The following is a 12110-nucleotide window of genomic DNA, read 5'->3' on the forward strand; positions in this document are numbered from 1 at the left end:
TGACTTTAGGTAGTATAAAAGTGATATTCATTCAGCAGAGATCATGCTTTGGAATTTTCTCTTTTTCTGGTCCAGCCATATGTTGGACAATACTATCATTGTCTCCTCCTCATCCCTTTCTCCTTTCCCTCTCCTCTTTCCCCCACCTCTCTCTGTGTCACTGTCGCTTCCAGTAAGCTATAGGACCATGAAAGCAAATAATTCACCCTATACAGTATGGCCAGTATACCATGCTGGTAAGCTGTGATATTTGGTGAATGAGGTGTACCAAGTGCATTTTTGACTTAGGATATTTTCAATTTTTGCTAGATTTACCGATATATAGCCTCAGTGTAAGTCAGAGGAGCATTGGAACAGTACTATAGAAAGGTTAAGTTACTTGTTTGACATCATGTAGTTGAAAAGTACAGGGAGGCATTGCCAAGTTCATTTCTCCTAGTGTAAATGATCATTTTTCATTTTCATTTTTCTAAAATGTCAATGAATGTCAAGTGAAATATTATCTCTATGTTTTTATTTGCACAGCTCTTAAACATTACATAGAGCATATTATATCATACAATAAAATTAAACATGCACAATGATGTGCTCAAAACATATTCCATGTACTCAGATATCCAGAAATGTGAGGACTTTGGGACAGAATGACTGGATTAAAGAAGGTCGAGTTAATGGGACAAAATCTAAATGACAGAGCCTCATTTTACAGACAAAGATGAAGTCTACAGAAGACATTGAGTATGAAGCCAGGTCTAAATAAACATAGGTATCCTGATTTAAGTGTTTATTTTTAGTATATTGACTCATGTTCCTTAAATATGAACCATTTGGGGTCATTCTTGCTGTATCTATACAATACGGGTGCTATTATTTACTGAATACTTTTTTCTTTAAACTTAGAATTGGTAAGTACTCACATATGAGAAATAATTGATTAGATGTACTTTGTCACACATGTTTTTGAAATGGGTGATCACAATAGATATATCACTCTCTGAAGTTTGGCTCCTCCAGTCAGCATTCCTGGATGAGTTTCATGTGGGGAAACGTGCCTTGGTGCCATGTTGCCGGTTGTCTTGAAGTTTATATCTGGAAATAAATTTAAGCTGACAGAAAAATTATGAGAAGAGTACAATGAATTTGTCTGTATTCTTTATGACCTATGACTATATTTTCTTTAATATGCTTTCTCTTACAATTAGAAAATTGAGACTTAGTGCAATGTAATTTTCTTGTCGATAGCCCTTATTCACATTTTGCTAGCTGTCCTCAAAATGCCCTTAATATATATTTGAAAAATTCTGGTCAAAATCCAAGCTGGTACTACAAATGACAATTGCCCTTTGTATTTCTTGAGATCCTTTAGCATGACAGCTTCCTTAATGTTCTCCTCCCCTTTGCCTTTTAGGACATAAGAATTTAGAAAGATTATAAACGAATTTGTTAGAACACACTTCAATTTTGATTTGTGTGATGCTTCCTTATGGCTAGATTTAGGATATGCTCTTTCTCTTCCTTTCTTTCTTTCTTTCTTTCTTTCTTTCTTTCTTTCTTTCTCTCTCTCTCTCTTTCTTTCCCTCTTTCCTTCTTTCTTTCTTTCTTTCTTTCTTTCTTTCTTTCTTTCTTCCTTTCTTCCTTCCTTCCTTCCTTCCTTCCTTCCTTCCTTCCTTCCTTCTTTCCTTCCTTCCTTCCTTCCTTCCTTCCTTCCTTCCTTCCTTCCTTCCTTTCCTTCCTTCCTTCTTCCTTCCTTCCTTCCTTCCTTCCTTCCTTCCTTCCTTCCTTTCCTTCCTTCTTCCTTCCTTCCTTCCTTCCTTCCTTCCTTCCTTCCTTCCTTCCTTCCTTCCTTTCCTTCCTTCCTTTCTTTCCTTCTTTCTTTCTTTCTCTCTGGAGAATCATAGAACTGGTTTTGGATCTTTCCCAGTGCAGCATTTTACTTTTGGCCATGGTTTCCTATAGAAAGGAAGCAGAGAATGTCTAATTCCAGAGCTGGGCAGTGAAAGAACAAGGTCAGTATGACGTATCACTTTGCCCCAAGACTCAGAAAATGCTGACATGGTTAGGGGAGCCACAAAGAGACCATTTGCGGCCAACATGGGACAATATATACATGAAAAAGAAGTAATAATTGTGGATAATCACCCACTGAGTAAAATAAACAGCCATACTCAACCATGACAAGCTTTCCTGATGGTCTCCCAACCAGGGGCTAGAAAAAGGTTGATCCCAAATAATGAGAAGAAAACAAAGAAATAAGAAAATAAAAACTCAAAGATGCTGGAGATAGGCAATCACCATTTTGTAATTGTGGCAGTTCTTAAATTGGTTTGGGAAGGCTCGTGATGGATACCAAAACTAGGATGGAGGAAAGAACAGAGCATATGAAAGTATCTCCCCCCCCACCCCTGCATAGTCTGTTGTAACCAAATGTATTTCCACTAACTAGAAACAAAAGTTGAATGCTGAAACACCAAGATTCCAGGTGTGCCAGGCCAGGTGCATCAAGCTGGAAGTTCTTGGAGAAGACCCCCTTTTGCTTCTAATCTCCGGATTTCCCAAATTCCACCCTTGTTGTCCTCTACCTCTGTCTCCAGTGGAGCGGGGTTGGCACTGATGAGCATCGCAATCGCCCATTTGGTTTCCTTCTGGCTCAGATCATCTCAGACCAGTGTGAAGCTAACTGCTGTCATATTAATGGGACACGACTTAGATAGGTATAGTAGCTATGGCAAGATAAAACGCTACAGTGTCTGGCCTATCCTGTTTTTTTCCCCAAGGGTGACCGACGGGCCTGTGGTCAAACTGGAACACACCGTGTGAACTTCTCTGCTGGGGCTTGGTGGCTATGGTTTCCTTTCCTTCTGTAAGTGAGACTTGATGTGAATCAAGAGCTGCTTATTCTTGGCTTCCTGGGGAGATCGGCTCCAGTTCTTCCCTGTTACGTTACCATAGCTTATGAACCTTTTGTCAGCACAAATGCCACACTGTTAATATTGCATGTTTCTCTTTTCCCCGGGGCTGGACGTTCCTGAGGGCAGGGAGTTCCATCTCTGTTGCTGATATGCATTTGACAGGAAGTGCCCAAGAAACAACTGCACATGCTAAAACCATGCCCCAGTCTGTCCTAGGGAAGTCTTCACCCCTTCAGCCTTGGGAGCTGTCCTTTATATGCACTGCGTGTTCTTTCTTTCCTCTTCCCTTTGACCCACCAGAACATGTAGCAGTGGCAGCGCTGGATCTCCAAGGCAGATCCTTCTGATCTGATGCGGCACCATTCCCTTTGCCTTGCAGCACACATTGTGTTTGGGAGTTCTTCTGGCGGTGGTTCCTATCAAATCACCAGCTGTTTTCCTTTTGTTTCTTATTTTTCTATCCCTAAAACTAGTTTCTAACTGGCGGCAGCACCAGGGCAAGAAAACCCCACCGTTGAACAGCCTGCTTACTCAGCTGAAAGCAGCAACTGTTCCAATAAGCAATTCGGTGTTCAGCACCTAAGATTGACTCCCTCCTTCCAGAAAGACTGCAAGCTCAACAGAACGCAGAAGAGCATGACAAGTTCCCTGGTCTGTTTCTCTGATGGCACGGAGGAAAAGGCAGTAGTCACCGAGGATACACACGAGCCTTTTCAACAAGTAGAATGACCTGGATGGTTCGAACTGAATTTCTTCAGATGAGGTCTAGGGAGTTGAGAACGGTTTGCACATCAAGGGCCATGAAGGAAATACTGTCTGAGATAACATGTGGTTTTGTGGTCACTCCATCATCTTTCCTAAGTTGTGTGCTTGTCAAGGGCAGATGTTTCCTCTTCCACGGTCATGATGTGTGATGGCTGCCCATTTCCCTGGTGTAAATATTTCCATCATGGCTGATTGCAAGCTAGCATGGTGATTAGCACCAAGTAAGAGGAGAGGGGTAGAGTGGAGATGAGATACACACACACACACACACACACACACACACACACACACATAGAGAGAGATCCAACACAAGATAGACTTTCATAAATTGCTAGAAGCTGATGTAGCCCCTCAGTCAGTCTGGATTCCATTAATAGAGCTGCTCAGGTAGGGCTTGGGTTTCTCTTGGGAGATCCTGGTGGGTGGCTAGAGACAAAAGAGCCAGGCCAAGACAGTGGATATGGTAGCAAAACCAGGCATGTGAACTAGGGCATTCATAGGAAGACATCACACGCGAGAGTGTGAAGCCCAGAGGTTTATCACTAGAGGCTGCCATGGTTGACCTCCTGGGTAAATTGGCTATGAGTCTGACACTCCATGCTTCAGTTGCTTTCGCAACAAGGAAGAGATCTGCAGGTACAACCGAGTTTGGTTGTACAACACGCAATTCACTTTGTCGACCACAACCACGTGAACCTGGCCACAAAGTGAGCCACAACTTATTACTTCCTTTATTTATTTTAGATTCTTAGGGCATATGAAAATTATGCTACTATACTGTAATCTATTAAATTATTCTACTCTATTGTACCCTGTTAAATGTGAGATAGCATTTTTTTTTCTAAAAAATGTACCTACCTTCGTGAAGAAGACTAGCCATTACCCGAGCTGTTGGAAAGATGGTGCCTGTGGATTTTCTCATGGTGGGGTTGCCACAAGCCTTCAATTTGTACCAAACACACAATGTCTCTGAAACACAAGAAAGGAAAGCACAATAAAGTGAAGCTTGCCTGTTTGGCAATAGTTCCTATCTTAAAGGGTTTTTGAAATGATGGGTTATTGTAACGTATGAAAAGGGCTTCGCAGGCATGGTGTTTTGCACAGGACACGTGTTTAATGTAGAGTAGTGATTAGAACAAGCTAGAAGGCAGACGAGTGCCTATAGCTTCCTAGGAAATAATCGTGGAGCTACCAAGTACTGGCCGCTTAGTTCTGGGGGGCTGGTCCGATGGCCAGAAGTGGGGTGGCAGTGTATCTGTTTTGTATGACTTGTTGCTGTTGCTTTGGGGACAAGGGTTCCCTAGGTAGCTCAGGCTGTCCTGGAACCCACTCTGGATCCCAGGTAACTCTGCTGCTTCCACCTCACAAGGGCCGGGATTCTAGGCATGGACTACCATGCCTGGTTTGATGAACTAAGCAAATAAAAACATATTTTGATCGTTCGTATCTTTTTCTCCTTGGCTATCATGCAAACTGTTAAAAATATCATTCTCTTTTTCTTTTCAAAAAGATCTTTAAAAATGGATTTGAGGTGGTTCAGGAATAACCCCAAAGTGTATTTTCCTATTGGAGAGAATGGAAACTGCATAGAGAGGAGGAGAAGAGGTGAGGATGTTACCATATTAGAGTGAGGAGTGTAAACCTGAGGTTCTTGTCCATGGAGGATGTGTGTGTCCATGTGTGTCCGTGTGTGCGTGTGTACAGGTGTGCGTGTGTACATGTTTTTTGCATGCACATATATGTGAACACACATCTGCACACACATGTGTATATATGTATGAAAACATGCACACAGTGTGTATGTGGGAATGCATATATAAACATATATGTGTGCATGTATGTGTATGTTCTTTATATGTGTGCATGCATGTTTGTATATATGCATGCATGCACATGAGTGCCTATGATTATGTCTCATGATTAATGCTGGTTCTTCACATGAGAGCATCTCTTGCTGTGCCTTTGTCACCATGTGCAATCGGATTCCAAGGTTAGTTCTCAGGCTCTATTTTGCTCAGGTCTATTTGCTAGCTCTTTTCTGCCTCAGGGCCTTTGCACATCCACATCTTTCCCTTAGCTTACTCATCGGCTCTTCAGAGATAATTACTCCTTCACTACTCTTTGCTTCCTTCAATCTCCCCAGGTGGCAGTTTCAAAAGTAGATTTCCTCTCTGCCTCCCGCTCTGCTTCTTTTTTGCTTCTATAGCTGGCATTTGAACAAGTTATATTTGGCAAGATCAGATCAGGAAGTAACTATGTTTCAATCAACACAGCTTCAAACCTACTTGGGCGGGATCTGCCAAGAATGAGCGTATCACACCGATTCTGTGATAAATTTTGAGTATTGAAATCAACTTGTGTTTAGATATTTAATAGTTCAGTCCAAGTTTACACCTAACCTTCAGTTTCTCATCCACGTTATGTGTTTTCTCTCCCTCTGGGGTCCATCTTGATTTCCGACACTTTTGAAGAAGGGTCTTCAGGACACATCATCTACTTGGTCACTTTGTTCACCTGCTTCCTCCTCTGACCCCCCCTCCCCTCCTCTTCCCCCTGCCAGCCAAGCTGTGATCTTTATTGAAAAGGAGAGAAGAGCAAGAGGTATGTGGACAAGGGAGCTGTGTGATTTGCAATTCTCTCTTATTATGGACCAATCAGATAAAGCCAGCAAAGCACCGGGGCAGGGACATGGCAGGTGTTTGGTGAGGAATTATTGGGTCAAAGAAGGATTGTCAAACTGGATAGCCACAGAGGGGGAACCTGGAGGTGGTCTTTGGTGAGCAACATGACAACCTGGTCCCATTGGATTGTATAGCCCAGATCTAACCAGGGCCAGTTGTTTATTAGGGAAATATTAATACAGGATGCTATGGTTTGTCCAACCAAGGGGGCAGGAGAGGCTGAGGAGAGCTGTGTAGCTTGAAGCAGTCAGCTCGTCATGGGCAAATGCTGAGAGGTGGAACTTGGAAAGCACCATTTGGCTTGTAAGCTTGACGTCAGACTCACCCACACTTCCCCCAGCCATCTGTCTATCTCGCTATCTCCGCTTCTCCCAGGCACACAGCGCATGCAAAAATCTGTGGGAAATGCCTCAGCTCCCCCCAGCACCAAACAGAGAGGCTAAAGGAGAAGTCGGTGGCATTTTTGAATCTCATTTAGTCTGTTCCCTTTTCTGGCGTGGATGTTTCATCTCCTGGGGCTACAGATCAGTGCTTGTATTCCCCCACCCCTTTCTCTTCCAGATCATTTTTACTCTCTTTCATCCTCTGTCAGTGCTTCATGCTTCAACTGGGTTTTAAGCTTCTGTTTATTGACTAGGGAGAAGAGTAGGTTTAGGCTTGTGCAAATGCACAAAGGAAAAATGAGATTTGTGAATGCATGGCAATCATCACTGTATTCTAGGAAGTGTTCACCTGTGAACCTTTCCTGTCCTGGGCTGGAAAGTGGCTAATGTTCATTATTGCTTAAGCATTAGCCATTTGAAGAGGAATCAAATAAAACCATAGAATCACAGAATTCCAGCCTTAGGTGCAAACTTGCAAATTCTCAGAATACCCTTTCACAAATGCATGCAGCCTTTTTAGTTGACCCATGACAGCTGGACATATGAGTGAGGGAAGACATGCTGTTTTAGGGCGCTGCGTTAAAGGCATGATGGAATCTTGTATAGATAAGCATGTGTGGATTACCAGCATTGGTGCACTAGGTTTAGTGGGCAAGCTCTCAGTCCTTCCTTCCCCTCCCTATCCAACCCCTAAGAGATGAAGTTCTTAGAGCCTGGACCCTCTTTCTGCAGCCTAAGAAGGTGACAGCCCAGCAATCAGTAAACGAGGATTTGAGAGTCCGGGAATCTAGAGTAGGACGTAGATGAACACGGCAGTTCCCTGGGACAGACAGTGGAAGACATCTTTCTAGCAATTTGATGTCTGACTTTTTTTTTTTTTTTTAGCTTGAAGCTGTTTTCTGCTGGCCCCAGACTACAGCAGAAACCTGGGGGCACCTCTCCAGACGATGGCAGGGATATCTGTAAGTGAGTATCATCAGAGGACGGTGTCGTTGGTGGGAATGGACATGGAGGGCAGGGAGGAAAGCTCCAGGGCCTGTGGGCCCCCCAGACACAGCAGTATCACAGTCCCAGATCTGCCCTGACTCAGAGGTGCCTTGACTCCTGTGCTCACAGGAGCAGAGTAGATACGAACATGCTTTAGAGTTCACCACATCTCATCTTAGATGAAATTCAGATAATGGATCCTGATAGACCATAGGACTGGAAGTGTTACTGTGGAAGATGCAAACAAAGGACCCCCCCCCCCGGTGCCACGGGATGAAAGCCACAGAAAACCCCTGTGCCAGAGGTACACCATAGATCATCCTTGTAATCAGGGTTCCTTCAGTCTTGGAACCAGTCAGGTAGGAACACGTAGGGTGTCAATACCCCAGCCCACACGTGTGTTTCCAGAGGACTTTTGGATGCAGCTTTCCCCTGGTATCTGGCACAGCTATCACGTGTCACGTGTCTGATAGATTTCCTTCACTTGCTCAGCTGTGACTGACTTTGCGTGGCGCAATGCTCTGAAGGAATCCCAAGCCTTTTCCTGTAGCCTGCCCTTCCTTAGGCCTGGGAGTGAGGAAGGTGATGGATTGTCCAGTCCCACAGTCTCATTTTACAGAAGCCCCTGGGCTTCAACTTGGGTAAGGACACGTAGCTGATAAAGGGATTGAATTTAGTTTATAACAGTTTCTTACCCCCCCCATCACAAAGTACATTTTTTTTCATATAAAAATATGCATGCAGGCCTAGGAATTTGGCCTAGTGGTCGAGTGCTTGCCTGGCATGCACCAAGTCCTGGGTTCAATTCCTCCGTACCACATACATAGAAAAAAAGCTGGAAGTGGTGGGGTGGCTCCAGTGGTAGAACTCTAGCCTTGAGAAAACCCAAGGACAGTGCTCAGGCCCTGAGCTCCAGACCAGAACTGGCAAAAAAATAATATACATGCATTCTTTTTTTCATATATTTTTTATTGTAATTAAAATTATGCATGCATTCTTACACTAACTAATATGTGCATTCCTCTAGAGAGGAACTCCAGGCCACAAACGTGGACAAGCCCCTCCCACCAGTGCCCAGCGCCCCACGACAGAGAAGACGCTCTTCAAAAGCTTCCATACATCCTCCATGATTATCTGGGACCTTGCTCCCTGTTTAAACTCTGTGCCGGAGGCTTCTTGGAGAGCATCTGATCCTCTGCATCTACAGGCAGCAGGAATAACTTAAAATTCTGTGTCCGAGCACCCGTCACTCTCCAGGTCTGCGGGGATGGGCTAGGTCACTCAGATGACAGTTTCTGTTGCGATCTAGAACAGCAAACCATTGCATACCTGAGTGCGGATGCCAGGCAGGTTAACAAGGCAAGAAGTCCCATGACAGGGAAACCCGAGGACAGGGGGCTCCCTCACTGGAGCAGCTTTACCCTCAGTCCTGAGGGCCTGTGGGGCTACACTTGGGAATGAAGACTCTCAGTAAGAACCTTTTTCTCCTTCGAGGTGACATTTCACAATGTTTGGAAACATTTTTTGGCTGCCATCTGCCATTTGGCTGGCATCTCGTGAGATGGGACTTGAACTCTGGGCCTGGGGGCTGTCCCTGAGCTCTTCAGCCCAAGACTAGCACTCTACTACTTGAGCCACAGTGCCACTTCCACTTTTCTGGTGGTTAATTGGAGATAAGAGTCTCATGGATTTTTATGCCCAGCTGGATTTGAACCATAATCCTCAAATCTCAGCCTCCTGAGTAGCTAGGATTACAGGCATGAACCACCAGCACCTGGCACCATTGTACTCTTTAAAAATATATATAATCATCCCGCCACTTTAATAAAATATTCAAGATAAGGGAGATTTTTTATTGTGATGTATAGCGGGGTTACTGTTACATTCGCCAGATAGTAAGTGCATTACCTCTCACACATTGATACCCCTTCTCATGTTTTTGTCCCCATTTCCCTTCCCACCCCCACCATTGTACTTTTATGCCTTTATATTTGTTTAGTTATTTAATCCTTAAACATTGCTCTTTTCATCTTCTTATAGACGAGGAAGCATTGGCACAAAAAGCTAAACAACTCGTTCCATTCATTCGATCACTACTGAGGTATTGGGGAGGTTTCTCCTGTACACGGCATTTTTAGGGGTGTCTCGGTTGACAATATCTTGTTCTTTCAGAACACACGCCTTTATTTTATTCAGCTAATGTAACAAGCAGCACTAGCCCATCCTCTCTTAGCCATATTTTCATCCAGGATTCTTCAGTCGTAAGCAACAGAACAGACTCTCCTTGACTTGAGAACCAAGGACATTTGCTTAAAACACACTGGAAGATTCATGACAAGTGTTTTAGAAGCAGGCTCAGAAATCAAGGCAGTTCCAGAAGGGTATGCAGAGAGGGGCAAGAAAGATACAACCTGGAAATCACACTGGAATGCTGGAGCTGCCATCATTTTCATTTATTATTTCTTCTTGTCAGCTTTGTACGATTCAATTTCTAGCGTTTTGTTCACTTAAGTCTGACACCTTCTTCAAGATGAGAGAACCCCCGACATTTCTGTGACATGCCCACAATGTAAATCTATCTGAAAGAAAGCATGGTCACAATCACCAAAGAAGGTAAAACAGATGCTTGTCGGCCACTGAGAGCATGTGCTTGCTTCTGCTATGTCCTTTCCAAAATGTCCAAGAAGTTCTCATTGCTAATTTTTTTCCGAAAGAAATTTAACAAGGGAGGAATGCGTATGGGGACAAGGTGATTGGGTTCATTTAAGTGTGTGTGTGTGTGTGTGTGTGTGTGTGTGTGTGTACATGTGTGCACACACTGGTTCTGGGGCTTGAACTCATGACCTGGGAGTTGTCTTTGAGCTTTTTGCTTAGGACTAGCACTCCACCACTTGACGTGCAGCTCTGTGTCTGGCTTTTTAGTGCTTAGTTTGAAATAAGAGTATCATAAACTTTCCTGTGTTGCCTGGCTTTGAACCATGATCCTCACCTCTCATAGTGAGAACTCCAGGGATGAGCAACTGGCATCTTGCTTTAAGTAACTATTTTTTTTAAGTTGTGGGAAGAAGGTTGATTGCTTTTTGCCTCTTCTATTTTTCCCAGAGTGTGGATTACTCCTTTTTTTGATAAACAAAAAGACAAACGACTTTGTCTTTCAAGATGAGTGGAGTGAGAGAAGAAAGTCCATTTTGATCGTTTAAAAACATGATGCTTGCTGTTCTACATTCATAACAGAAAACACGTGCTCTCTTGAAATGTCTTACGCCTTTATCAAACTCTGCACAGGAACAGAAAGACAAATGTCCTTCCGTCCAGCAGCCCCAGTCTAGAAAGGACTTGTGTGTGGGGAGGGCAGAAGGAAGCAATTTTCTTCCATTTTCTGCCCGAGTGGGTTTTTCCACTTTGAAGTTTGTTTCACCAGTAAGGTGTTTCATTATTTTTTCCACATAAAAACTTGTGTATTATGACAGCCCATTGAAGGTTTCTTTGCTTGTATGTGTCACCACATCTTTATGCAGGGAAGGAGACCTGGGAGGAGAATGAGAATGATGGGGAAAGGAAGGCCTCTTACAGACTGTGGGGAAAAAGGAAAAAGAAAGTTGTTTTGCCCTGAAGGGACCACAGAAGACACCCCCATCCGTGGGTCGCTTCACCTCTGTGCTGGTTGGAGAACCATCATCTAATTTCAAGCCTAAGGCTGGGTCATCAGCTCCACGGCTTCCGCCGACCCTTCCCCTAGCTACATGGTACCATTTTCATGATCAAATCTCTTTGCTCCTTTGGACTAGCTAAGAGAGAAGTTATGAGACCTCTCCATCATTCGCCTCTCTCTAAGGTCCTTCCTTTTTTGATACTTTCCCATTTTTGGTCTCCCCCCCCCCCGCCCCCTCTCTCTCTTCATCTCGATGAGTCTCTTCTTCTCTATAACTTTTGCATCTCTGGGGATTTCTCTCTGTGCCTCTGGGCTTTTCTAGTTAGTTTTCAAAACCCATTCTGGGATTCTATTTTAGTGCATCCATCTATCCTGCTGACCGCAGTGGAAGGAGGTTTAATCAGCCTGGGCCCCTGGAAGGCTGTGGCTTGGTTCTGCCCGTGTTGTTCAGTTGTGGAGCTGATTTCACCATTTCCCAGTAGGCTCCAGGAGTGCTTCCTGTTCAGAGCTTGGATGGGGCTTTCTCTGCGTCTGCCAGTAAGCTCAGCTTCTAAAACCCAGTTTGGAATAGATAGAACACTCAAAAAAAAATAAAAGAGTTTGTTCTATCTTGGTATTTCTTGTTCCAATAGCAAATTTCTCTTATGCTTTATTTCAGAAGGAGACCCAAATTGTTAAATGGCTGGGGAAGACTCCTGTGTGAGGGAAAGCTTTCTCCCTTGAGTCTTCTTGC

At 43.8% G+C, this 12110-nt stretch overlaps 1 long non-coding RNA gene across 1 annotated transcript; it reads right to left on the reverse strand.

Moving 5' to 3' along the window:
• Nucleotides 1-918: 918 nt before the first annotated feature.
• On the reverse strand, nt 919-4913 carry LOC150055949 (uncharacterized). The gene is made up of 3 exons (XR_016537483.1): nt 4867-4913; nt 4533-4643; nt 919-1106 (listed from the first exon to the last, which is right to left on the reverse strand). It is a non-coding gene; the product is annotated as an uncharacterized LOC150055949 (long non-coding RNA).
• Nucleotides 4914-12110: the final 7197 nt, after the last annotated feature.

This window comes from Megascapheus bottae, chromosome 13 (genome assembly GCF_031878675.1).
Source record: "Megascapheus bottae isolate mThoBot1 chromosome 13, mThoBot2.hap1, whole genome shotgun sequence".
Taxonomy (NCBI): Eukaryota; Metazoa; Chordata; class Mammalia; order Rodentia; family Geomyidae; genus Megascapheus; species Megascapheus bottae.